This window comes from Hyperolius riggenbachi, chromosome 3 (genome assembly GCF_040937935.1).
Source record: "Hyperolius riggenbachi isolate aHypRig1 chromosome 3, aHypRig1.pri, whole genome shotgun sequence".
Taxonomy (NCBI): Eukaryota; Metazoa; Chordata; class Amphibia; order Anura; family Hyperoliidae; genus Hyperolius; species Hyperolius riggenbachi.
The window spans coordinates 285,162,714-285,190,253 of NC_090648.1; the positions used below are offsets into that span (position 1 = coordinate 285,162,714).

At 48.8% G+C, this 27,540-nt stretch overlaps 1 long non-coding RNA gene across 1 annotated transcript; it reads left to right on the forward strand.

Moving 5' to 3' along the window:
* The first annotated feature begins 3,636 nt into the window (after window positions 1-3,636).
* Window positions 3,637-5,603, forward strand: LOC137561417 (uncharacterized). The gene is made up of 3 exons (XR_011030004.1): window positions 3,637-3,816; window positions 3,916-4,033; window positions 5,452-5,603. It is a non-coding gene; the product is annotated as an uncharacterized lncRNA (long non-coding RNA).
* Window positions 5,604-27,540: the final 21,937 nt, after the last annotated feature.

Below are 27,540 nucleotides of genomic sequence, written 5' to 3' on the forward strand. Positions count from 1 at the left end.
CTCCACCAATCGATATGGCAGCATTTCGCAGGCCAGAAGCTTGGCTATGCTGGCTGTTACTGCCACGGCCCGGGGGTCATTTGCTGGCAATTTCCTCTTGCGCTCAAACATCTCCGACACAGACAACTGAACCGTAGCGCTGCACACGGAAGGGCTGTTGGTTGTTGTGTTTGATGAACACTGGGAGACCTCAAGAGCACTACTCCGGAAAGTGACAGTGTCAGCGTCGTCTGATGTTTGTGAATGTTGTGAACCACGCAATGGCTGGGCTACTGCTGCTGCTGAGGCGGGTCTGGTGAACCCAAGGGAGGCAGTGTTGTTTCTGGTACCCTGTCCTGACGCGTTTGCCCAAAGAGTGGGATGTTTGGATAGCATGTGACGGCTCATGCTGGTGGTGGAGAGGTTGTTAATATTTTTCCCCCTGCTCAGGCGGGTCTTGCACACCTTGCAAATCGCCATGGTAACATCCTCAGTGCAGTCTTCAAAGAAAGCCCAGACTTTGGAGCACCTGCCTCCTTGCTGGCGATTTCTGTTTGCTCCTCTTTTGCCTCTCACTTGAACTTCCACGCTTGTGGTGCCTGAAATTGCGCGCCGCCTACCTTGTGGCACAAGGCGAACTCGTGCAGCAGTGTGTTCTTCAACAGACTCATCTGTGCTGCTGCTACGACGGCGATGTTCTCGTTCACAAACAAAATCTGGGTCTCTGTCCACATTGTCCATACCCTCCTCTTCCATCTCCTCAAACTCGTCATATGTCATTGTGGGCCACCGCCGTGGAGTAGAGCTCCCCACAACAACCTCTGCGCAGCACACTCCAACGTCGTCTTCCAGATCTTGTCGGCCGACCTCCTGCAATTGCAACCCCTCCTGCCCAAATTGCTCTGGGATTTGGGTTTCCGAGTCCTCTTCGGACTCGCCTCGTATTTCAGTGCGCGGTACATTTCCCACAGTTAACGGTTGTGAATCCAGGCACAACATTTCTGGCTGTTCCTCCATTGACCTTTGAAAGGTGGAAGTTTGTTGGGCTGGGAATAGCTCCTGCGAATACCCCATTGTGTCCTGAGGTAATTCATCGGACTGGTTATCTGGCAGTTGTGTGCGTGGTGTCGCTGCCGGTTGTGTCAGCTTTGTGCCCACTGGCTCCTTGTAACTGGCTGAGGACTCGGACCTCGTGCGTGATGTGCTGGTGCTGCTTAACCCACTGCTGGACGCTTGAGAGGTCATCCAAGTAATTATCTGGTCCTGTTCTTTTGGATTTGTGAGGGTTGTTGTCCTGGACAACATGGGTGGTATTGAGTGGGTTTTCTTGGGTGCTCCCCTGTGGCCTGTACGTGAACCGTCAGGGGAAACACCTCTTCCCTTGCCCCTCCCTCTTTCACCGGATTTCTTCCTCATTTCACTTATCCTTACAGTACACGCTGACTGGCAGCAGTACAGTGGCAGTACAGAAATGCTATACAGTACCACTATTCCCAGCAGCGACACAGAGCACAATGCTATACAGTGACGGGTGAGCGGTGTACCACTATTCCCAGCAGACACAGAACAGTGAACAGAATGCTATATAGTGTGGCTGAGCGAGCGGTGTACCACTATTCCCAGCAGACACAGAACAGTGAACAGAATGCTATATAGTGTGGCTGAACGAGCGGTGTACTACTGTTCCCAGCAGACACAGAACAGTACACAGAATGCTATATAGTGTGGCTGAACGAGCGGTGTACTACTGTTCCCAGCAGACACAGAACAGTACACAGAATGCTATATAGTGTGGCTGAACGAGCGGTGTACTACTGTTCCCAGCAGACACAGAACAGTGAACAGAATGCTATATAGTGTGGCTGAGCGAGCGGTGTACCACTATTCCCAGCAGACACAGAACAGTGAACAGAATGCTATATAGTGTGGCTGAGCGAGCGGTGTACCACTATTCCCAGCAGACACAGAACAGTAAACAGAATGCTATATAGTGTGGCTGAGCGAGCGGTGTACCACTATTCCCAGCAGACACAGAACAGTGAACAGAATGCTATATAGTGTGGCTGAGCGAGCGGTGTACCACTATTCCCAGCAGACACAGAACAGTGAACAGAATGCTATATAGTGTGGCTGAGCGAGCGGTGTACCACTATTCCCAGCAGACACAGAACAGTGAACAGAATGCTATATAGTGTGGCTGAGCGAGCGGTGTACCACTATTCCCAGCAGACACAGAACAGTGAACAGAATGCTATATAGTGTGGCTGAGCGAGCGGTGTACTACTGTTCCCAGCAGACACAGAACAGTACACAGAATGCTATATAGTGTGGCTGAACGAGCGGTGTACTACTGTTCCCAGCAGACACAGAACAGTACACAGAATGCTATATAGTGTGGCTGAACGAGCGGTGTACCACTATTCCAAGCAGACACAGAACAGTGAACAGAATGCTATATAGTGTGGCTGAGCGAGCGGTGTACCACTATTCCCAGCAGACACAGAGTGGCAGTAAACAGAATGCTATATAGTGTGGCTGAGCGAGGTACACAGAGTGGCAGTAAACAGAATGCTATATAGTGTGGCTGTGCAAGCGGTGTACTACTATTCCCAGCAGACACAGAGTGGCAGTAAACAGAATGCTATATAGTGTGGCTGAGCGAGGTACACAGAGTGGCAGTAAACAGAATGCTGAGCGAGCGGTGTACTACTATTCCCAGCAGCGACACACAATGACTGGGGGGGACCCTGGCTAGCGTGGCTGGAGCGCGAACTACCCTGCCTGCCTACCCAAAGCTAAACCCACAGACAAATGGCGGAGATATGACGTGGTTCGGGTATTTATTTACCCGAACCACGTGACAGTTCGGCCAATCAGAGCGCGTTCGGGTCCGAACCACGTGACCCGTTCGGCCAATCACAGCGCTAGCCGAACGTTCGGGGAACGTTCGGCCATGCGCTCTTAGTTCGGCCATATGGCCGAACGGTTTGGCCGAGCACCGTCAGGTGTTCGGCCGAACTCGAACATCACCCGAACAGGGTGATGTTCTGCAGAACCCGAACAGTGGCGAACACTGTTCGCCCAACACTAGTCACTACTATGCCAGCAGCAGCCACCCCAGTGCCCCTAATGTGCCAGCAGCAGCCACCCCAGTGCCCCTAATTTGCCAGCATCAGCCACCCCAGCGCCCTTAATGTGCTAGCAGCAGCCACCACTGTGTCACTACTATGCCAGCAAATCCTGCGGCTGACCCAAGAGACGTGAACGCCAGCCTGAATGCGTGCTGCTTGACAGCAGTGCGTGACATTGTCGTAACTGCCATAGACAGGGACAGATATCCCTTTCAGCGCAGAAATCTGTGTGTGTGTGTTTGTGTCTAAAAGATTTGTTCACACACAACTGCTAGTGGTGTCTGAGTCTTGCAAAGTGTGGTTGAGGGTGACAGCCTTGTTTTATCTCAAATAGGGCTGCTCCTCCTCTGGATTTGGTCAGGGCCTGTCTCTGCAGGTGTGCTGTGGGGGCAGGCTACTGGAAATTCCCATCTAATAAGGAGCTTATTATAGAGCATGGGTTAGTTATCTGTGAGCTGCAATACACTGCAGAGCTCCCCCAGCCACACACAAAGCTGCTTCTGTACAAAAGTCCCTGGCACTACATGGCAGAGATCATTTTTATGCTGTAATAGAGGAATCTCATATTTCTGCCTTTCCCACCCTTGTGTTTGTTCCCTACAGGTGGATCCAGTAACAGAACCTCACCGGAGAGATATACAGGTCCTCTTAATTCCCAGGATAGTACACAGGAACATCACACCACACCATCCCCCACCCTCGTCAGGTAGATGGAACTGAGGCTGTAAACATAACATTGACTCCATATGGAATGACCTCACTTCATCAGTGCTTGCATTGTAACAGTGTTATTTCCTGTGTTTAGGCTGAAGGAGTGACAAATGTGAAGCTGGAGGATGGAGATGAAGAGACACATGTGAAGGAGGGGCCGCAGTCTGCAGAGGAGAGTGACATGATGGGGACCAGTGGGATGCCACTTCCAGGTGAACAAGCAGCCTTGCCCATTGCCATATGTAACAATGTGCTTACACCCAGGGCCATTTTCCACCTATTTGGTGCCCCAGACAAAACCATGTGCACCATCCCTCCGGCCTTCACATTGGCTTCAAATTACTCAGAGCTGTTTGGTAAAAAATAATAGTTTGGTAAAGTACCGCATTAGGTACAGTACAGACCAAAAGTTTGGACACACCTTCTCATTCAAAGAGTTTTCTTTATTTTCATGACTATGAACATTGTAGATTCACACTGAAGGCATCCAAACTATGAATTAACACATGTGGAAGTATAGTACATAACCAAAAAGTGTGAAACAGCTAAAAATGTCATATTCTAGGTTCTTCAAAGTAGCCACCTTTTGCTTTGATTACTGCTTTGCACACTCTTGGCATTCTCTTGATGAGCTTCAAGAGGTAGTCACCTGAAATGGTTTTCACTTCACAGGTGTATTGCATTCATATAGCACCAACATATTACACAGTGCTGAGCGATAAATAAGATTACAGACAATGATAATAGGGTTGACATGCAACACACTGCAGGTAATAAGCAGTAACATACACAATGCCAGATCATGCACTGGAATAGTAGTCCCTGATATTTAAGTTCACGTTATTCTGTGGGCAGCAACAATCAGATGCCACCAACAGAAATCTCTGTTGGTGGCAAGAAAAGGAGGCAAGATTCATTTGGGTGATAAGTTGTATGTCTGTGCAGCGAACTGTTAACGCTGCAGAGTGCTGAATTGTAAAAAATGGCCTGGTCACCTGGGGAAATAAGCCTGTGGTCCTCTAGAGGTTATAAACACAATACAAACATAACTGGCTTTTGTGGAGGGGAAAAAAAAAAACCGTTAAAGGGTTAAATTCCCTAAAAAATTTTCAGCCTTCTGATCTATCAGCTGCAGTGGCAAAATTCTGATCAGTCTCTAAAAATATCTGGTTTTTAAACAAAACAATCAATCAAGAAAACTGATTGTATTTAAAAGAGCTGAAGGAAATATTTGATGGTCTGTGGCCACCTTTATATAGCTTTTGGCACACAGTGCTTTAACCCTTCAGCACTTACATTTATGTATCAATACTGGTATGATGTGTTGGGTGGTATATCTGTGATGCTATGTGGCACCTTGCTGTGTATTGGGGCTCCCAGTCTGTACATTACATGTGCTGCAAGGCGGGAGGCATCTGCTCTATTGTTGGACTGGATTGATTGATTGATGTGATTGTTTCCATGACATTGGATCTTATGGGTGGGTTGCTGTGTTTTTTTTTTTCTTGGTTTTATCTTTTTATCTATTGAGTTTGTGTCTGACCTGGTCTTTATTATCTGTAACTGCTACGGCAACACACACGACTGCTGACAGGACAATGACTATTCTCTGTTATTATTTCTCCAACAGATTATGGTGCAGACGATAATGGTGCGCACTACATTTACCAGCAGGAAACTTCATTGCAGAAAATATACACAGCAGACGTCACCATGAGGACAAATCACCACATCTCTCCAATCCTGAGGAATCTTCTGATAGATCCTATCCTGTTAGCTCAAATGCCCATCCTTTTTTATCTTCTGAGTGTAGGAAATGTTTTTGTTTGAAAACTGGTCTACGTACACATCACAGAATTCACACAGGATAGCGTCCTTTCTCATGTGCAAAGTGTGGGAAATGCTTCAGTCAGAAATCTGATCTTGTTAGAAATCTCAGAAATCACACAGGAAAGCGTTCTTATCCATGTTCCGAATGTGGAAAATCTTCCCGTGTCAAATCAAACTGTATTAAACATCAGAGAATTCACACAGGAGAGTGTCCACATTCATGTCCAGAGTGTGGTAAATGTTTTAACGTTGAACGGTAGTCTTTTTATACATCCGAGAAGTCACACAGGAGAGCATTCTTTTACATGTTCTGAATGTGGGAAATGTTTAATTCGTAAATGTATTTTTCTGAGACATCACAAAGTAGAGCGTCCTTATTCATGTCCAGAGTGTGGGAAATGTTTCAGACAGAAAGGTAATCTTACTACACATCAGAAAAATCATGGGTGAGTGTCCTTTTACATGTTCTGAATGTGTGAAATGGTTGTCAGAAATTTGTTTTTCTTAGACATCACAGGAGACACAAAGGAGAGCGTTCTTATTTGTGTTCAGAGTGTGGGAAATGTTTCAGTCAGAAAGCTGGTTTTATAAAACGTCAGAGAAGTCACACAGGAAAGCATCCTTAGTCATGTCAGGAGGAAAGTTACAGTCAGGCAGCTTATGAAGCTATGGAGAAACAAGCACAAGTCTCCTGGAAGCACATATTATTAGAGCAGCAGCAATGACGTGGCCTCACAGTGCTGGAACTACACTATAGATGTCACCTGCTCTACATTCAGGACATTCTCCAAGCTGGGGACTCACCCTAACCTCTCATTTCTTGCTGATCATCTCAGAGTACATATGCTAGAAGATTACTGGGGAAGACTAGAGTTATTAGTTACCTGGTAACATTGTTTCCAGTAATCTTCCAGGACAAGTGCCCCCCAGGCTTGCCTGGTCACCTGCTATGAGTCAGACTGTATGCCCATATGACTGACATATAACCCAACTCATTGTTTACAGCGGCGGAGCGCATATGAAGAGCGCGTCCGCAACTTATCCAAAGGGAGCAGAGCGCCATGCGCTCCAGTGATGGCAGAGACAGGCCGAGACCCAGAGGCTTGCGCCTCAGCGTGGATCTCGGCGTTCCGCCACCATGAGCAGCCAGTGGATCTTACATCCCCGAGGACTGGAGCTCCACACCTGTGCTTTAGGCAGTGTTAACATTTGTCAAATTGCATGCATGTTTTTGCATGCAAATTTGCCTATTAATTTAAAACCAGTTTCGGTCAGTGGGATAGTTAACACTAAAGGAGCCATTTTCTTTGGTTACTCTTTTGGGACTGTTCCTTTAATTTTTCATCTCCTTAGTGAACATTACATATTTACTTTATTGTTCACATTGCAGCGCTGCTTTCATTCATTCACCCAACTACAGTACTCATCATACCTAAATGATCTATGTCTTGTTTTTGTTTTGTTTTTTAGGGCCAAATTAGGGTTTTTGTAGTTTTTTTTTTTTTTACTATTTTCTATGCATTTTAAAGGGGTGAAATTGAAGAATGACAATGTCTTCATTAAACAATGCTATTGTAGATACAACTCACACATGTTGTTTGCCCATTTGTCCTGGTTATCACAACATTTAGGTTATGTTACTAGTACAATGACATTATTGTATTTAGAAATAAAGGTGTATTTGTTTTCCATGTTGTGTTTTTCTCCCTCATTGTAAACTATTAATAATTACAAACCCTTATTTGCAAAAACAACAGTAATACACCCTCATGGCAACATATTTCAAAAGCAAGGTAACAATAATTTATGACCTATACTTTTATTTATTTTTTGGGGATGTAGGATTGAGTTTTTCCCTTCCTATTTTTTATGTGATGGGTCCGAGCTGAAAGACACATCAAAATGTATTCCACACCTCATTTTTATTACATTAAGTCACCTATACTTCATTTGATTTGATGCACAGCATTCCATTATTTTCAGGCCAGTTTCACACTGTATTTTGGTGTTAGCGGTGCGGCACGCCCACCGCACCATCAAAAACACGCCTTCAGGAAATACCGCGTTACTATGCGGTATTCCCCTTCTGGCTTCCGGCCAAACAGGAAGTACAGTGCGGTGTTAGGGAAGGTAGCAGGCACCTCATGGGAGGGTAGGTGGCACAGTATGGTTTAGGAGGAGGGTAGCATGCACCTCATGGGAAGGGTAGGTGGCTCAGTATGGTGTAGGGGAGAGGGTAGGTGGCAAAGGATGGTGTAGGGGGAGGATAGCTCTCCTTGGTGGTCTTGTGGCTCCACTCCCCTTGCTCTTCCTGTTGGTCCCCCTTTACACTTCCATTGATATGCCTGGGGGTTATGAGTATTAATTAGTATTTATATAATGCTGACATCTTCCACAACGCCTTAAATAGAACATAGTCTTGTTACTAATGACTTCAAAAAGGTTTGGAACAACGGACATAGATGGTTGAAGTGTTTTTATTTTAAAAAAACAAACAAAACATTAGTAATAATAAAAAAAAAAAAATCCCACAAACATCTTGGCAAACAAATTGGCCATGGTTAAGGCAACCATATATCTAGCGATTATGAGCCGACCAAAATACAAATCTCTCTGTAACCGAATTTGATTAGCAATCTGATTAGAGAGAGATTGATCAGCTGGCCATACACTGAGGCCGATCACCGGTCAATTTCATGCTGAAATGCCACTGTAATATTGCTGAAATTGATCACGAATTGGCCTTGTGACACTGCATCTGGCCACCTCACTTGTGATACTATACAGTGCCTCCCCAGGGCCAATTAGGTGGGCCGGCCACCCGGCTGTTTTGAAATCCCGCCCGGCTGCTGGGTCGCCTGTTCCAGGCTCAAATATGTCCTGGGTCAGAAGCCGGACATCCCGGCTGCCTCCGACAAGGTTCGCATTCCGCCCACTGGGTGGGTGTGTTGTGCTAAAGCTGCCAATCCAGCCGCCCTGTCTTTAGGATGCACCGCTGGTGGGGGATGCCGGGAGTTGTAGGATCTTCTCTGAATTTCTATCGCAGAGCCGAATACAAAACATTCATCTCCCAGCATACTCTGCGCAGCGAACGTGCAGTTTCCTCCCTAGGCGGCAGCTTCAAGTTGCTCTACGCTGCCGGTGACCCCTCCAGAATTCACTCTGCCGTCTACCGCCACAGACCAGGGAGAGAGAGAGAGATAGAGAGAGAGGATGAGCACAGAGAGCAGGGCGAGCGATGGCTAGATAAAGCAGCAGAATATTATAGTGGGAGTGCCTGGACACTGGTGACAGCCTGAGCCAGGAGATGCCCCGTCACTGAGACTCAGATGCTGCTGCTGTTCACTAGCAGGGGATGGGATTACCAGCCGATCACCTTTGGACAGATAGATTACCGGGATGCCAGACAGTGGAGACTGGATTATCTGGTGAGTGACTGCTGGAGGGGTCAGTGGTGTGGTGATGCTAGAGATGTTAGTGGTGTGGTGGTGCTGCTGGAGGGGTCAGTGGTCTGGTGGTGCTGCTGGAGGGGTCAGTGGTGTGGTGATGCTGCTGGAGGAGTCAGTGGTGTGGTGATGCTGCTGGAGGGGTCAGTGGTGTGGTGGTGCTGCTGGAGGGGTCAGTGGTGTGGTGGTGCTGCTGGAGGGGTCCGTGGTGTGGTGATGCTGCTGGAGGGGTCAGTGGTGTGGTGGTGCTTCTGGAGAGGTCAGTGCTGTGGTGGTGAAGCTGGAGGGGTCAGTGGTGTGGTGGTGCTGCTGGAGGGGTCAGTGGTGTGGTGCTGCTGGAGGGGTCAGTGGTGTGGTGGAGCTGCTGGAGGGGTCAGTGGTGTGGTGGTGCTGATGGAGGGGTCAGTGGTCAAGTGGTGCTACTGGAGGGGTCAGTGGTGTAGTGATGCTGGAGAGGTCAGTGGTGTGGTGGAGCTTCTGGAGGGGTCAGTGGTGTGGTGATGCTGAAGAGGTCAGTGGTGTGGTGGTGCTGCTGGAGGGGTCAGTGGTGTGGTGGTAAAGCTGGAGGGGTCAGTGGTGTGGTGGTGCTGCTGGAGGGGTCAGTGATGTGGTGGTGCTGCTGGAGGGGTCAGTGGTGTGGTGGGGCTGCTGGAGGGGTCAGTGGTGTGGTGAAGCTGGAGAGGTCAGTGGTGTGGTGGTGCTGCTGGAGGGGTCAGTGGTCTGGTGGTGCTGCTGGAGGGGTCAGTGATGCTGGAGAGGTCAGTGGTGTGGTGGAGCTTCTGGAGGGGTCAGTGGTGTGGTGATGCTGGAGAGGTCAGTGGTGTGGTGGTGCTGCTTGAGGGGTCAGTGGTGTGGTGGTGCTGCTAGAGGGGTCAGTGGTGTGGTGGTGCTGCTGGAATGGTCAGAGGTGTGGTGGTGCTGCTCGGGGTGTCTATCTATCTGGGGTGCCATTTGGTAACAGTTGTTGCATTTTATGTGTCAGAGGCAACGGTTGGTGTATTTATTATCTGATGGTCATAGTGGCTGCATTTGTTGATTTGGGGTTATTGTTGCAGCATTTAGCATTTTGGGAGCTCAGGATCACATCATTACATTTGTTAGCTCCAACCATTGATGTCCTGGCTATGCCCATTTTTTTTTTTACGCATAAGGTACCGCCCCCAGCCTCACCACCCGGCTACTTTTTCATGCCACCCGGCTGGAAAAAAATTCTGGGGAGAACACTGCTAAACCCCCTGTAAAGTTAAATGCTGACACCCCCCCCCCCCCCCCCATTGCAAGTTATACATTACCTCTCCGCCGTGCCCGCCGCTTGTCCTCTGCTGGCTCCTGGCTTCCTCCATTCTCCGTACACGCATGCTTCACGTGGTTGCCTAGTAACATGCCCGCGTGTGTGACATCTGACATTACACGCGCGTCCTTACTAGGCAACCACGTGGGTCGCAATTGTCAGGAGAACGGAGCCAGTGGAGGATACGGACAGGTAATGAATCACTTGCACTGGGCAGTGGGGGAACATTTAACATTAGGGGAGAATACGCCAGTCGCATTGTCAGTCGTGCATGCACTTGTCGCCACAGATTTTCATCCAATTTGATTATAATAATATCATTGGATGGTGGATCATCCACCAAGTCATCTGATGTATGGTTACCTTTACTCCACTTGTGCACAAGGCATTGCTACAGGTGGTGATAAGTGTATTCCACATTCGAATTACAAGACTTCAAACGAACAATTACAGTGCTCTCATAACTAACTATTGTTTGAAAGTATTTTGAGGTTTCAAGTACTGTCTAGTAGTGTTGGGCGAACACCTGGATGTTCGGGTTCGCGAACGTTCGCCGAACATGGCCGCGATGTTCGGGTGTTCGCGCCGAACTCCGAACATAATGGAAGTCAATGGGGACCCGAACTTTCGTGCTTTTTAAAGCTTCCTTACATGCTACATACCCCAAATTTGCAGGGTATGTGCACCTTGGGAGTGGGTACAAGAGGAAAAAAAATATTTGAAAAAGAGCTTATAGTTTTTGAGAAAATTGATTGTAAAGTTTCAAAGGAAAAAATGTCTTTTAAATGCGGAAAATGTCATTTTTCTTTGCACAGGTAACATGCTTTTTGTCACCATGCAGTCATAAATGTAATACAGATAAGAGGTTCCAGGAAAAGGGACCGGTAACGCTAACCCAGCAGCAGCACACGTGATGGAACAGGAGGAGGGCGGCGCAGGAGGAGAAGGCCACGCTTTGAAACACAACAACCCAGGCCTTGCATGAGGACAAGAAGCGTGCGGATAGCAATGCATTTTGTCGCCATGCAGTCATAAATGTAATACAAATAAGAGGTTCCGTAAAAAGGGACCGGCAACGCTAACCCAGCAGCAGCACACGTGATGGAACAGGAGGAGGCGCAGGAGGAGAAGGCCACGCTTTCAGGCGCAACCCAGGCCTTGCATGAGGACAAGAAGCGTGCGGATAGCAATGCATTTTGTCGCCATGCAGTCATAAATGTAATACAGATGAGAGCTTCAATAAACAGGGAACGGAAACGCTAACCCATCACAGATGTTCATTGTTCATGTTACTTGATTGGGGTCCGGGAGTGTTGCGTAGTCGTTTCCAATCCAGGATTGATTCATTTTAATTTGAGTCAGACGGTCTGCATTTTCTGTGGAGAGGCGGATACGCCGATCTGTGACGATGCCTCCGGCAGCACTGAAACAGCATTCCGATATAACGCTGGCTGCCGGGCAAGCCAGCACCTCTATTGCGTACATTGCAAGTTTGTGCCAGGTGTCTAGCTTCGATACCCAATAGTCAAAGGGTGCAGATGGATTGTTCAACACAGCTACGCCATCTGACATGTAGTCCTTGACCATCTTCTCCAGGCGATCGGTGTTGGAGGTGGATCTGCACGCTTGCTGTTCTGTGGGCTGCTGCATGGGTGTCAGAAAATTTTCCCACTCCAAGGACACTGCCGATACCATTCCCTTTTGGGCACTAGCTGCGGCTTGTGTTGTTTGCTGCCCTCCTGGTCGTCCTGGGTTTGCGGAAGTCAGTCTGTCGGCGTACAACTGGCTAGAGGAGGGGGAGGATGTCAATCTCCTCTCTAAAGTCTCCACAAGGGCCTGCTGGTATTCTTCCATTTTGACCTGTCTGACTCTTTCTTCAAGCAGTTTTGGAACATTGTGTTTGTACCGTGGATCCAGAAGGGTATAAACCCAGTAATTGGTGTTGTCCAGAATGCGCACAATGCGTGGGTCGCGTTCAATGCAGTCTAGCATGAATTGAGCCATGTGAGCCAGAGTCCTGCCAGAATCCTCATCATCCTCTTGTGAGCGTTGTGATAGTTGTGATGCATTATAGTCGTCACCTTCTTCCTGGTCTGCTTTTGCTGACCATTCGCGCTGAATTGTGGAAGTCCAACGTGCACCGCTCTGGCCCTCGTCAGTGGTGGCATGAAATTCCTGCTCCAACTCCAGCTGTTCCTCCTCCTCTTCTTCGTCATAGCTGCTGGGGCCAGCGTTTCCTAAAGCAGATGGCCTGATGTTGGTATCATCACGCTGATCGTTTTCTCCTTCAGATTCCCCCAGTTGCATCATGACAGCTGTTTCCTTGATTTTCAACATTGACTTCTTCAGTAAACACAGCAGTGGTATGGTAATGCTGACTGAAGAGTTGTCACTGCTCACAAGCAACGTGGATTGCTCAAAATTTTGGAGGACTTGGCAGAGGTCCAACATGTTGGCCCAATCGGATCCACAGAAGCTTGGCAGCTGTCCGGATGCGCTTCGTTACTGCGCCGTCATGTACTGGACCACTGCACTCTTCTGCTCGCAAAAGCGGGCTAGCATGTGCAGCGTAGAATTCCAGCGCGTTGGGACATCACACAGCAAGCGATGGTGGGGGAGATTGAAGCGCTCCTGCATCTTGGCGAGTGCCCCCAAAGCAGTACTGGAATTTCTACAATGTTTGGCCACTCGTCGCACCTTCAACAGAAGATCGGCCACGCCTGGGTATGTCCTCAGGAACCGCTGAACTACTAGGTTCATCACGTGCGCCAGGCAAGGGATGTGTGTCAGCTTAGCCAACCTTAAAGCGCGAATGAGATTACTCCCATTATCACACACAACCATGCCCGGTTTCAGGTCCAGCGGTGCCAGCCACAAATCCGTCTGTTCCTTTATTCCCCTCCAAATTTCCTCCCCTGTGTGCTGCTTATCCCCAAGGCAGATCAGCTTCAGCAACGCTTGCTGACGCATGCAACAGCTGTGCTGCACTGCTTCCACGATCCTACTGCTGCTGGGTTAGCGTTTCCGGATGAGGTACAGCTTTGAGATGCGTTGGAGGAGAAGGAGTCAGAGAGGTAGGTGCTGCTGTTATTATCCAGTGGGAGGGACGGCGGTGCAGTTGTTTGTGGCGTGGGCAACACCCGCGCCGTAGCAGGTGAGGAATCGCTGCCAGGCTCCACAAGGTTCACCCACTGCGCGGTAAGGGAGATGTATCAACCCTGGCCGAACGCACTTGTCCAGGTGTCAGTGGTGAGGTAAACCTTGCAGGCAACGGTATTCTTCAAGCTTCGGGTTATTTTGCTGACCACGTGCTCATGCAACTCAGGCACTGCAGAGCGCGCAAAGTGGTAGCGGCTGGGAACCACGTAACGTGGGATGGCCACTGACATCATGCCCTTGAAGCTGTTTGTCTCCACCACTCGATATGGCAGCATTTCGCAGGCCAGAAGCTTGGCTATGCTGGCTGTTAGTGCCACGGCCCGGGGGTCATTTGCTGGCAATTTCCTCTTGCGCTCAAACATCTCCGAGACAGACAACTGAACCGTAGGGCTGCACACTAAAGGGCTGTTGGTTGTTGTGTTTGATAAAGACTGGGAGACCTCAAGAGCACTATTCCGGAAAGTGACAGTGTCAGCGTCGTCTGATGTTTGTGAATGTTGTTGTGAACCACGCAATGGCTGGGCTACTGCTTCTGCTGAGGAGGGTCTGGTGGTGAGTCTGGTGACCCCAAGGGAGGCAGTGTTGCTGGTACCCTGTCCTGCCGCGTTTGCCCACAGAGTGGGATGTTTGGATACCATGTGGCGGGTCATGCTGGTGGTGGAGAGGTTGTTAATATTTTTCCCCTTGCTCAGGCGGGTCTTGCACACCTTGCAAATCACCATGGTACCATCCTCACTGCAGTCTTCAAAGAAAGGCCAGACTTTGGAGCACCTGCCTTGCTGGCGATTTCTGTTTGCGCCTCTTTTGCGTCTCACTTGAACTTCCACGCTTGTGGTGCCTGAAATTTCGTGCCGCCTTCCTTGTGGCACAAGGCGAACTCGTGCAGCAGTGGGTTCTTCAACAGACTCATCTGTGCTGCTACGACGGCGATGTTCTCCTTCACATACAAAATCTGGGTCTGTGTCCACATTGTCCAAACCCTCCTCTTCCATCTCCTCAAACTCGTCATATGTGATTGTGGGCCGCCGCCGTGGAGTAGAGCTCCCCAGAACAACCTCTGCGCAGCTCACTCCAACGTCGTCTTCCAGAGCTTCTCGGCCAACCTCCTGCAATTGAAACCCCTCCTGCCCAACTTGCTCTGGGATTTGGGTTTCAAAGTCCTCGGACTCGCCTTGCATTTCAGTGCGCGGTGCATTTCCCACAGTAAATAGTTGTGAATCCGGGCACAACATTTCTGGCTGTTCCATTGACCTTTGAAAGGTGGAAGTTTGTTGGGCTGGGAATAGCTCCTGCGAATACCCCATTGTGTCCTGAGGAAATTCTTCGGACTGGTTATTTTGCAGTTGTTTTCGTGGTGTCGCTGCCGGTTGTGTCAGCTTTGTGCCCACTGGCTCCTTCTAACTGGCTGAGGACTCGGACCTCGTGCGTGATGTGCTGGTGCTGCTTAACCCACTGCTGGACGCTTGAGAGGTCATCCAATTAATTATCTGGTCCTGTTCTTTTGGATTTGTGAGGGTTGATTTCCTGGACAACATGGGCGGTATTGAGTGGGTTTTCTTCGGTGCTCCACTGTGGCCTGTATGTGAACCGTCAGGGGAAACACCTCTTCCCTTGCCCCTCCCTCTTTCACAGGATTTCTTCTTCATTTCACTTATCCTTAAAGTACACGCTCACTGGCAGCAGTACAGTGGCAGTACAGAAATGCTATATAGTGGTGGGTGAGCGGTGTACTACTATTCCCAGCAGCGACACAGAGCACAATGCTATACAGTGGTGGGTGAGCGGTGTACTACTATTCCCAGCAGCGACACAGAGCACAATGCTATACAGTGGTGGGTAAAAGGTGTACTACTGTTCCCAGCAGCGACACAGAGCACAATGCTATACAGTGGTGGGTGAGCGGTGTACTACTATTCCCAGCAGCGACACAGAGCACAATGCTATACAGTGGTGGGCGAGCGGTGTACTACTGTTCCCAGCAGCGACACAGAGCACAATGCTATACAGTGGTGGGTGAGCGGTGTACTACTATTCCCAGCAGCGACACAGAGCACAATGCTATACAGTGGTGGGTGAGCGGTGTACTACTGTTCCCAGCAGCGACACAGAGCACAATGCTATACAGTGGTGGGTGAGCGGTGTACTACTGTTCCCAGCAGCGACACAGAGCACAATGCTATACAGTGGTGGGTGAGCGGTGTACTTTCATTCCCAGCAGCGACACAGAGCACAATGCTATACAGTGGTGGGTGAGCGGTGTACTACTATTCCCAGCAGCGACACAGAGCACAGTGCTATACAGTGGTGGGTGAGCGGTGTACTACCAGGGGCGTAACTAGAAATCACTGGGCCCCCCTGCGAATATTTGGATGGGGCCCCCCCCATAGGTGCCAAATAATCGTAATGGGGCAGCGTTTCACTGTAAATTAATTGTAAAGTGGGCAGCATTTTACCAGACAATCGTAATGTGGGCCAGAAAATCGTAATGTGGGCAGAGTTCACCAGAAAATCGTAATGTGGGCCTTTAGAAAATCATAATGTGGGCAGAGTTCACCAGAAAATCGTAATGTGGGCACCAGTCACCAGAAAATCGTAACGTGAGCAGCAGTCACCAGAAAATTGTAACGTGGACAGCATTCACCAGACAATCGTAACGTGGGCAGTGTTCACCAGAAAATCATAATGTGGGCCAGAAAATCGTAATGTGGGCAGCGTTCACCAGAAAATCGTAACGTGGACAGCATTCACCAGACAATCGTAACGTGGGCAGTGTTCACCAGAAAATCGTAATGTGGGCCAGAAAATCGTAATGTGGGCAGAGTTCACCAGAAAATCGCAATGTGGGCAGCAGTCACCAGAAAATCGCCATGTGGGCAGCAGTCACCAGAAAATCGTAATGTGGGCAGCAGACACCAGAAAATCGCAATGTGGGCAGCAGACACCTGAAAATCGCAATGTGGGCAGCAGACACCTGAAAATCGTAATGTGGGCAGCAGACACCTGAAAATCGCAATGTGGGCAGCAGACACCTGAAAATCGTAATGTGGGCAGCAGACACCAGAAAATCGCAATGTGGGCAGCAGTGACCATAAAATCGTAATGTGGGCAGCAGACACCAGAAAATCCTAATGTGGGCAGCAGTCACCAGAAAATCGTAATGTGGGCAGCAGTGACCAGAAAATCGTAATGTGGGCAGCAGACACCAGAAAATCCTAATGTGGGCAGCAGACACCAGAAAATCCTAATGTGGGCAGCAGTCACCAGAAAATCGCAATGTGGGCAGCAGACACCAGAAAATCCTAATGTGGGCAGCATACACCAGAAAATCCTAATGTGTGCAGCAGACACCTGAAAATCACAATGTAGGCAGCAGACACTAGAAAAAAAATGCACCTGTGAAAAAAAAACAATTCACTTACCTGACAGAAGTCTTCTCCTCTCCTGGCATCTGGCACCAGCTCCCCGAGTCCTCCTGCAGCACATCTCCCGCGCTGACAGGCAGAGTGCAGGGCTACGGCAAGATGGCTGCCGAAGCCCTGTACTAGAGACACAAATAGTCTCCAGTGTAGGGTTTCTTCGGCGGCCATCTTGCCGTAGCCCTGCTCTGCCTGCCGGAGACTATGAAGGCTGCTGGAGCGGAGCGGAGCGGGGCTGCGGGGAATGAACTGGCGCAGCATCTATTAGACGCTGCGGCCAGTTGAGCACCTTGCTGGGGGGTCCAGAGCAGCACTCCCCCCACGCACAGTGAGCGGGCCCCAGAGCAGCCCCGGGCCCCCCTGCGGCTGAGGGGGTCGCATCCCCGGTAGGTACGCCGGTGTGTACTACTGTTCCCAGCAGCGACACAGAGCACAATGCTATACAGTGGTGGGTGAGCGGTGTACTACTATTCCCAGCAGCGACACAGAGCACAATGCTATACAGTGGTGGGTGAGCGGTGTACTACTATTCCCAGCAGCGACACAGAGCACAATGCTATACAGTGGTGGGTGAGCAGTGTACTACTATTCCCAGCAGCGACACAGAGCACAATGCTATACAGTGGTGGGTGAGCGGTGTACTACTGTTCCCAGCAGCGACACAGAGCACAATGCTATACAGTGGTGGGTGAACGGTGTACTACTATTCCCAGCAGCGACAGAGCACAATGCTATACAGTGGTGGGTGAGCGGTGTACTACTATTCCCAGCAGCGACACAGAGCACAATGCTATACAGTGGTGGGTGAGCAGTGTACTACTATTCCCAGCAGCGACACAGAGCACAATGCTATACAGTGGTGGGTGAGCGGTGTACTACTGTTCCCAGCAGCGACACAGAGCACAACGCTATACAGTGGTGGGTGAGCGGTGTACTACTATTCCCAGCAGCGACACAGAGCACAATGCTATACAGTGGCGGGTGAGCGGTGTACTACTGTTCCCAGCAGAGACACAGAGTGGCAGTAAACACAATGCTATACAGTGGTGGGTGAGCGGTGTACACAGAGTGGCAGTAAACACAATGCTATATAGTGTGGGTGAGCGGTGTACTACTGTTCCCAGCAGCGACACAATGACTGGGGGGACGCTGGCTAGCCTGGCTGGAGAGTGAACTACCCTGCCTGCCTACCCAAAGCTAAACCCACAGACAAATGGCGGAGAAATGACGTGGATCGGGTATTTATTTACCCGAACCACGTGACCCGTTCGGCCAATCAGAGCGCGTTCGGGTCCGAACCACGTGACCCGTTCGGCTAATCACAGCGCTAGCCGAACGTTCGGGGAACGTTTGGCCATGCGCTCTTAGTTCGGCCACCCGAACAGGGTGATGTTCTGCAGAACCCGAACAGTGGCGAACACTGTTCGCCCAACACTACTGTCTAGCCAGCAATTACATTTTCACACACCTTTGGAGCCTCAATGAACATTGTACACAAAAAAGTAATTGTTATGAAAATGCTAGAACCGATAACAAGTAGCCATTGTTTTGTGGCCTTTTGAAGGGACAAGTAACCTGTTTGCAACATTAGAATATGTCTGACAGTGTACTCAGGGTATGTGTACAAACACCAGCTGAGAGCACTACAACAACTGTGGAATAACTACTTGTTATGGTCAAGAGGGAAAACCAAAAGGGGAACGACTTGGAAGGGTAGAGGAGAACAGATGCGGAACGACGTGGCTGTGACCATGGATGCAACAGGATCCCCTCCATTGCAGATGCCCATCTTGCCAGGTCGTCATCGCCTGCGCAAGCACGTGTCCGTGTCACTCACAATTGCGCTCGCATAATCTGGAATGATCTGCGCAGGTGAAGAACTACTGCACCTGCACAGAACACTCTAGACTACGTGAGTGCAATGGTGAGGTGGGCATCAACTTAAAGCCAATGGGAACCGGGGGTTAAGGGTGGCCACAGATGATCCAATCTTTTTCATCCAATCTTACCAAATCTATGTAGTAGAAGATTAAACTGAGTGATTATACTTGAACAGATACTATAGGCAGGCCCTTCTATTACATAGAAATGGTAAGATTGGATGAAAAAGATTGGATGGTTAGTGGCCACCTTAAAATACAAAGCCGGATACTTACCCCAGGAGAGGGAAGGCTCTGGGTCCTAATGAGCCTCTCCCGGTCCTCTCGTTCAGGCGGCAGCTCCTCCATTCATTCAAATCCCCTGCTGCGCGGAACTTCAGAAGTCTTCAGGAGCCGAGTTCTCCCGAAGAAAGGCGGCTCCAAACTGCGCACACATGGGTGCGCGTGAGTGGCCGCTCGCACATGTGCAGTGTAGAGAGGCCCATCTTCAAGAGCACTCGGGCTCCCAAAGGCTTTTCAAAGCCTCCGTTCCAAACAAAAACGCAGCATGCAGTACCGATTAAAAATCACAAATTGGAACATCAAAATCGCGATCGCATATAGTGTGCAAGAGGCCAGAGCCAAAAAGATGAGAAACTGAGGGAGATGGCATGTACGATGAGCTGTCCAGATGCCCACCGCTCTCCCGCTCTCCTCCTTTGCCTGATAAATTAACACCGGCAACCTCTTCTGGGTCGCCGGAGCCGGGCAGCACCACGCCTACGCTGGACCGGCTGCATACACCCGACAGCACTCGAACCCAACTGGGAACTCTCTGCGCATGACGTCAAGATGACATCATGCGCAGTGCACTCCTGGCCGCAATACCGTGCTGTATGATGCGCACAGGTGGGCCCGGGTAGGCGCTGTGCTGCCCATCTTCAGCGAGCCGGGGGGAACTTAGCAGGCAAAGAAGGGGAATGGGGGAAGCGGTGGTTATCAGGAAAGCTCATTGTACATGCCTGTCCCCCCACATTTCTAATAAGCGAATCGGCTCCGGTATCCTTTATGGTGACTTGCTCTTGGAATTCACCCTGACTGCACGGAAAACAATACTTTACTCTGTGACTGGACACATACTTAAACTCCATGGTAACAGGTCATCGGGACAGATAGTGTCAAGACAATATATACGATGTGTAAAATGTTGGCGCTATATAAATACTAAATAACGACAATATATCTAAACTAAAAAGTGTCTTTGCTCCTGGTAGTTATGTCACATAAAATAGGTCTCTCCTGTTATTGGATTACACTCTCAGGGGGAAATTTATCAACGCATTACCAACAGTTTTTTCTTCTAAAACTGTTCTAACCAGCAGAAGAACAGTTCTGCATGATAGTAAGAAACTTCCCAAAGCCTACGTTTAGGGTGGATTTCTAGAGCTACACTACAGTTAAGAAAAGTGCAAATCCATTCCTACACTGCTGCAGATTAACCACCTGAGCGGTCTGGACGAGCTCAGCTCGTCCAACACCGCCGGAGGCTGCCGCTCAGGCCCTGCTGGGCCGATTTACATCAAATAAAAAGCAGCACACGCAGCCGGCACTTTGCCAGCCGCGTGTGCTGCCTGATCGCCGCCGCTCTGCGGCGATCCGCCGCGAGCAGCGGCGAAAGAGGGTCCCCCCAGCCGCCTTAGCCCAGCGTAGCCGGAACAAAAAGTTCCGGCCAGCGCTAAGGGCTGGATCGGAGGCGGCTGACGTCAGGACGTCGGCTGACGTCGATGACGTCACTCCGCTCGTCGCTATGGCGACGATATAAGCAAAACAAGGAAGGCCGCTCATTGCGGCCTTCCTTGTTTATTCTGGGCGCCGGAGGCGATCGGAAGATCGCCTCCGGAGCGCCCTCTAGTGGGCTTTCATGCAGCCAACTTTCAGTTGGCTGCATGAAATAGTTTTTTTTTTATTTAAAAAAAACCCTCCCGCAGCCACCCTGGCGATTTAATCAGAACGCCAGGGTGGTTAAGAAGTGCTCATTAGCAGTTCTTCAGATAGTGCAGGCTAGATGTGATTTGTGGAGGGCTCCTCCCCCCTCACTCAGAGCCTGCTGAAAGCAGGTGTGTTGGTTACCTCAGCAAGAGGAATTCCCCTCACAAACTGAACTGCGTGAGAGACTTTCCTAACTCCTTCTATTCCTTACAGTTTAACCATCTTAGCGGTATGGACGAGCTCAGCTCGTCCATCACCGCCGATGGCTGCCGCTCAGGCCCTGCTGGGCCGATTTCGATGAAATAAAGTGCAGCACACGCAGCCGGCACTTTGCCAGCCGCGTGTGCTGCCCGATCGCCGCCGCTCTGCGGCGATTCGCCGCGAGCAGCGGCGAAAGAGGGTCCCCCCAGCCGCCTGAGCCCTGCGCAGCCGGAACAAATAGGCCAGCGCTAAGGGCTGGATCGGAGGCGGCTGACGTCAGGACGTCGGCTGACGTCCATGACGTCACTCCGCTCGTCGCCATGGCGACAGGAGAAGCCAAACACGGAAGGCTGCTCATTGCGGCCTTCCGTGTTAATTTTAGCCGCCGGAGGCGATCAGAAGAACGCCTCCGGAGCGCCATCTAGTGGGCTTTCATGCAGCCAACTTTCAGTTGGCTGCATGAAATAGTTTTTTTTTAATTTACAAAAAACCCTCATGCAGCCGCCCTGGCGATCTTAATAGAACGCCAGGGTGGTTAAGAAGAAATCTACACTAGCTAGTGATTTCTTAGGATGTCTGAGACAGTTCTGCACGGATTTCTAAAAACCTCCTAATATTTTGTCTCAGACACTCTTGATAAATCTGGCCCTCAGTATTCTAATCAAGCACTTCTGACTGCTGTCTGCCCTGCAAATTAACCTAATCTCCTGCCCTGTCAGTAATCTTCTCCTACAATCAGCCACCTTCAGCTCATTACAATAGCCCCATTCACAGCATGGAAGTGCTGCAGATTAACCACTTAAGGACCACAGTCTTTTCGCCAGAGCCTTTTTCTCCATTCAGACCACTGCAGCTTTCATGGTTTATTGCTCGCTTATACAACCTACCACCTAAATGAATTTTACCTCCTTTTCTTGTCACCAATACAGCTTTCTTTTGGTGCTATTTGATTGCTGCTGCGAGTTTTACTTTTTATTATATTCATCAAAAAAGACATGAATTTTGGCAAAAAATGACTTTTTTAACTTTCTGTGCTGACATTTTTCAAATAAAGTAAAATTTCCTATACATTTGAGCGCGAAAGTTATTCTGCTACATGTCTTTGATAAAAAAAAAAACATTCAGTGTATATTTATTGGATTGGGTAAAAGTTATAGCGTTTACAAACTATGGTGCCAAAAGTGAATTTTCCCATTTTCAAGCATCTCTGACTTTTCTGAGCACCTGTCATGTTTTATGAGGTGCTAAAATTCCAGAATAGTATAAATACCCCCCAAATGACCCCATTTTGGAAAGAAGACATCCCAAAGTATTCACTGAGAGGCATGGTGAGTTCATAGAAGATTTTATTTTTTGTCACAAGTTAGCGGAAAATGACACTTTGTGAAAAAAAAAATCGATTTCTGCTAACTTCTCCCACCCAGCATGGGTATGTGTAAAAATACACCCCAAAACACATTAAACTACTTCTCCTGAGTACGGCGATACCACATGTGTGGCACTTTTTTGCACCCTAACTGCGCTAAGGGGCCCAAAGTCCAATGAGTGCCTTTAGGATTTCACAGGTCATTTTGAGAAATTTCGTTTCAAGACTACTCCTCACGGTTTAGGGCCCCTAAAATGCCCGGACAGTATAGGAACCCCACAAATGACCCCATTTTAGAAGGAAGACACCCCAAGGTATTCCGTTAGGAGTACGGTGAGTTCATAGAAAATTTTATTTTTTGTCACAAGTTAGCGGAAAATGACACTTTGTGAAAAAAAACCAATAAAAATCAATTTCCGCCAACTTGTGACAAAAAATAAAATCTTCTATGAACTCACCGTACTCCTAACGGAATACCTTGGGGTGTCTTCTTTCTAAAATGGGGTCATTTGTGGGGTTCCTATACTGTCCGGGCATTTTTGGGCCCTAAACCGTGAGGAGTAGTCTTGAAAACAAATGTCTCAAAATGACCCTTGAAATCCTAAAGGTACTCATTGGACTTTGGGCCCCTTAGCGCAGTTAGGGTGCAAAAAAGTGCCACACGTGTGATATTGCCGCACTCGGGAGAAGTACCCATGCTGGGTGGGAGAAATATCTCTGTAAATGACAATCTTTTGATTTTTTTACACACAATTGTCCATTTACAGAGATATTTCTCCCACCCAGCATGGGTATGTGTAAAAATACATCCCAAAACACATTAAACTAGTTCTCCTGAGTACGGCGATACCACATGTGTGGCACTTTTTTGCACCCTAACTGCGCTAAGGGGCCCAAAGACCAATGAGCACCTTCAGGCTTTACAGGGGTGCTTACAATTTAGCACCCCCCACCCCCCACACACACACACACACACTTGCCAGGACAGTTAACAAACCCCACAAATGACCCAATTTTGGAAAGAATACACAACAAGGTATTCCATGAGGGCCATGGTGAGTTCATAGAAAATTGTATTTTTTGTAACAAGTTAGCGGAAAATGACATTTTGTGAAAAAAAAAACAACACAATTTCTGCTAACTTGTGACAAAAAATAAAATATTCTATGAACTCACCATGCACCTAACGGAATACTTTGGGGTGTCCTCTTTCCAAAATGGCATCATTCGTGGGGTCTGTCCTGGCATTTTAGGGTCTCTGCAATCATTACATGTATGGCCAGTATTAGGAGTTTCTGCTATACGCCTTATATTGGGCATAAGGGTAATGCACTCTGGGCTAAAAGGAAAAATGAACGTCAAACAATCAATCAATCAATGTGGATGAAAAAATATCTGCCAAAAAAATTTGAAAAACATAAAGGCCTAGTGCACACCGGAGCGTTTCCGCTGCTGTTTGCGATCTGCTTGCGGGTGCGGATCCGCTAGGGTAATGTATTTCAATGGGCTGGTGCACACCAGAGCGGGAGGCGTTTTGCAGAAACGCATACTCCCGGACTGCTGCAGATTTTGGATTGCGGATGCGTTTCTGCCTCAATGTTAAGTATAGGAAAACCGCAAACCGCTCTGAAAAACGGCACTTCAGAGCGGTTTGCCAGGCGTTTTTTGTTACAGTAGCTGTTCAGTAACAGCTTTACTGTAACAATACATGAAATCTACTATACCAAAACCGCTACACAAAACCGCAAAACGCTAGCTGAAACGCTGCAGAAAAATAAGAAAAAGCGTTTCAAAATCTGCTAGCATTTTGCGGATCTGCTAGCGGTTTTTGGTGTGCACCAGGCCAAAGAGTGGAAGGCGTCTGCCAGGACATAGGAGCTGCCGCCCCAAAAATCCAAACCCACCAGCTCGTATGCCCTGGCAAACCTGATTTATCAATTCACACCGATCGATGTGGATGAACAAATCATTGCCAGAGTTCTTTTTTGATACAAGGTGCTTGCCAAAGCATATGAAACCCCAACACCACTCCTCGGCCCATATGCCTCGGCAAACGTATCTTTTTGACTGCGGAGGAGAAATCTCGTCCTGCAGCGCTACACGCACCGACTTGTGTGTAAGCTGACAGACGCGCAATGTTCTGTCAGGGTGCACCATCAGTGCTGCAGCTGATTGGTCGGTCTGGATAGAAAAAAGAGAGAAGAAAAAAGACAAAACAATACAAAAAGGAAGGGAAGGCGTCTGCCAGGACATAGGAGCTGCCACCCCAAAAATCCAAACCCACCAGCTTGTATGCCCTGGCAAACCTGATTTATCCATTCACACCAATCGATGTGGATGAACAAATCATTGCCAGAGTTCTTTTTTGATACAAAGTGCTTGCCAAAGCATATGAAACCCCAACACCACTCCTCGGCCCATATGCCTCGGCAAACGTATCTTTTTGACTGCGGAGGAGAAATCTTGTCCTGCAGCGCTACACGCACCGACTTGTGTGTAAGCTGACAGACGCGCAATGTTCTGTCAGGGTGCACCATCAGTGCTGCAGCTGATTGGTCGGTCTGGATAGAAAAAAGAGAGAAGAAAAAAGACAAAACAATACAAAAAGGAAGGGAAGGCGTCTGCCAGGACATAGGAGCTGCCACCCCAAAAATCCAAACCCACCAGCTCGTATGCCCTGGCAAACCTGATTTATCCATTCACACCAATCGATGTGGATGAACAAATCATTGCCAGAGTTCTTTTTTGATACAAAGTGCTTGCCAAAGCATATGAAACCCCAACACCACTCCTCGGCCCATATGCCTCGGCAAACGTATCTTTTTGACTGCGGAGGAAAAATCTCGTCCTGCAGCGCTACACGCACCGACTTGTGTGTAAGCTGACAGACGCGCAATGTTCTTTCAGGGTGCACCATCAGTGCTGCAGCTGATTGGTCGGTCTGGATAGAAAAAAGAGAGAAGAAAAAAGACAAAACAATACAAAAAGGAAGGGAAGGCATCTGCCAGGACATAGGAGCTGCCACCCCAAAAATCCAAACCCACCAGCTCGTATGCCCTGGCAAACCTGATTTATCCATTCACACCAATCGATGTGGATGAACAAATCATTGCCAGAGTTCTTTTTTGATACAAAGTGCTTGCCAAAGCATATGAAACCCCAACACCACTCCTCGGCCCATATGCCTCGGCAAACGTATCTTTTTGACTGCGGAGGAGAAATCTTGTCCTGCAGCGCTGCATGCACCGACTTGTGTGTAAGCTGACAGACGCGCAATGTTCTGTCAGGATGCACCATCAGTGCTGCAGCTGGTTAGTCGTTCGCTCGGTCCACCTGGAAGGTTATTGGATGGAAAAAAAGAAAAAAATACAAAAAAAAAAAAAAAAAACAAGCAGCAAAGCAATTGCTTCATTAACATTAATAAACTTTGAACATTTTTAATAAAAACCTTAACATTGCAAACCAAACATTAACTTCTTTGCTTACCTGTTTTTTGTTTTTTTTTAACTTACCTCCCGAGGACAAACCTCTCCTCCCCCATGGAACAATGTGCGAAGTGCAAATCGCACAGAGTTGTGGCGAAGTACATTACGCAATTTGTCCCAAGTGAAAGGAGAGGTTTCTGGCAGCCCTGTGTATTAGGGTCTCTGGAAACCCGATGTTTGGTTTCACACTGCATATTGACATATCTGGTGGGTCGAACCCGCCGCACCGTATCATCCAAAACAGACCTTCAGGCAATACCACAAGAGTAGCAATCGGCCTAGTAATGAACTGCGTCGCCATAGACTAACATGACTTCCGGGCCGATCGATATTGCCACAGAAGCCACGCAGTAACGTAGGCATGCACTAGTGTTGAGTCAAGCACTTCCGGCGAAGGGGGGGACCGCAAAGTGTGACTTTTGCTAGGCATTTTGCCCTAACGCATCGCAGCAGTGTGAAATAGCACTGAGAGACCCTTGTGTGCCTACCGCTGTGTGTGGAGTTCCCTACTCTCTAATAGTGTACCTGCTCGTGGTACCTCTCAAAACACTCCCCTAGGCATAGGCCAGGCTGGTCAGGACAGGTGGGACAATAAACAGTGGTGTCACGCCTTATTCCAGCCCTGCTGCAGACACGACAACGTTTTCTTCGGATTCGGTGACCTGGGGTACTCGGAATTGGATAGGCGTAATGCCTTCCATGCAGCCGGCTAGTTGCATCTTGGGGTTGGGCCACGGCACCTCCTGGATACAGGAGTTCCATCACGATCTGTTTATTAAATTGAATAAACGATCCAGTTCTCCCAGCCTTACTGTAGAGAACAAAGCTGTTGTAAATTGCCAATTGAATGAGGTAAAAAGACACTTTTTTATACCAGCGTCTTGTTTTTCGGGCAACTAAATAGGGCGCTAACCTATGGTCATTGAAGTCCACCCCTCCCATGTTAGTATTATACTCATGGACGACAAGGGGTTTTTCAATGACCTCAGTTCGCCGTTGAATTTCAACTGTCGTGTCTGCGTGAATGGTGGACAGGAAGTAAACCTCCCTCTTGTCCTTCCATTTCACCGCGAGCAGGTCATCGGCACACAAGGCGGCCCTCTGCCCCCGTTCAAGTCTGGTGGTAATGAGCCGTTGGGGGAAGCCTCGGCGACTAGGCCGCACGGTGCCACAGCATCGGATTTTTTCTATTTTTAAGTGCTGAAAGAGGGCCACACTTGTGTAATAATTGTCCACAAAAAGATGGTACCCCTTCTGGAACAAGGGTGACACCAAGTCCCACACAACCTTTCCACTGCTCCCCAGGTAGTCAGGGCATCCGACCGGCTCCAATTTTGAGTCTTTTCCCTCATAGACCCTAAAATAAGATGTATAGCCTGTGGCCCTTTCACAGAGCTTATACAGTTTCACCCCATACCGGGCGCGCTTGCTTGGGATGTACTGTTTGATGCGAAGGCGCCCGGTAAAGCGTATGAGGGACTCGTCTACGCAGATGTCCTGGTCAGGGGCATAAGCATCTGCAAATCTGCATGACAGGTGGTCTATGAGGGGTCGAATTTTGTGGAGCCGGTCAAAAGCAGGGTGGTCACTTCGATGACAGGTTTCGTTGTTATTGAAGTGCAGGAAGCGCAGGATGTTCTCAAATCGTATCCTGGACATGGCAGCAGAGTACAGGGG